This window comes from Myotis davidii, unplaced genomic scaffold (genome assembly GCF_000327345.1).
Source record: "Myotis davidii unplaced genomic scaffold, ASM32734v1 scaffold845, whole genome shotgun sequence".
Taxonomy (NCBI): Eukaryota; Metazoa; Chordata; class Mammalia; order Chiroptera; family Vespertilionidae; genus Myotis; species Myotis davidii.
This window is the reverse complement of record NW_006296223.1, coordinates 1,007,145-1,007,836: the sequence shown is the minus strand read 5'-3', so window position 1 is coordinate 1,007,836 and position 692 is coordinate 1,007,145. Positions and strand designations below refer to the sequence as shown.

Genomic DNA, 692 nt, shown 5'->3' with positions numbered 1-692 from the left:
CAGGGCCCCCCCAGCAGCCAGTCGGGGTGCCGCCTCGGAGGGCGCTGCCCACGGGCCCATCACAGCCGAGAGGGTCTGTCTGCCTGGAGCTCACTGAGCGGGAGCCCAGGTGCTGGCCCTGAAGACCAGGTGGGAGCCCCACCTCCAACACCAGGTTAAGCGGGGGGGCGTGTCCTCTGGGAGGGACCTAGGACCAGGAGGTCCTCCATGCGGCCGGCACCCCCTCCGGCCTTCGTCTCCTCAGTGACACGGGCCGGCTCGGCCTGAGTGACAACAGGCACCCCGGCCTCTGCACCCCACGCCACATGCACCCGGGACACTCAGGGGGACCAGGGCCGGCAGTCCTGCAGGAGGGCGCGGGGGCAAGCCCTGCACCCACTAGGCGCCCTCCCGGTCACGAGAAAAGACCCCGTGGAGGTCACAGAACTGCCACCCGAGCTGTCCCCTAGGGGTCAGGGAAGTGACACTTCTCCCCTGGGGGCTGTTTAGGGACAGGAAGTGGTGCCGGTGCCTACTCCCTTTCCCCCAATTTCATTTCCCTTTCAGCCACAACAAGGTACCGTTGAATTATGTTTGTTATAAACTCACTTTTTTTTTTAGCTATACCTAATTAATAGGAGGTCATATAAACAAATATAACCCACCAAAAAGAATAAACATACCTGTGATGCAGGAATAATATAATTATACAA

At 59.8% G+C, this 692-nt stretch overlaps 1 protein-coding gene across 1 annotated transcript in view; it reads right to left on the bottom strand.

Annotated features, from left to right (window-relative positions):
• Nucleotides 1-692, bottom strand: part of CRELD2 (cysteine rich with EGF like domains 2) — a gene marked incomplete at its 5' end in the record, with an annotated part of 9,132 nt that overhangs the window by 3,704 nt on the left and 4,736 nt on the right. The gene's annotated exons all lie outside the window — the stretch shown is intronic.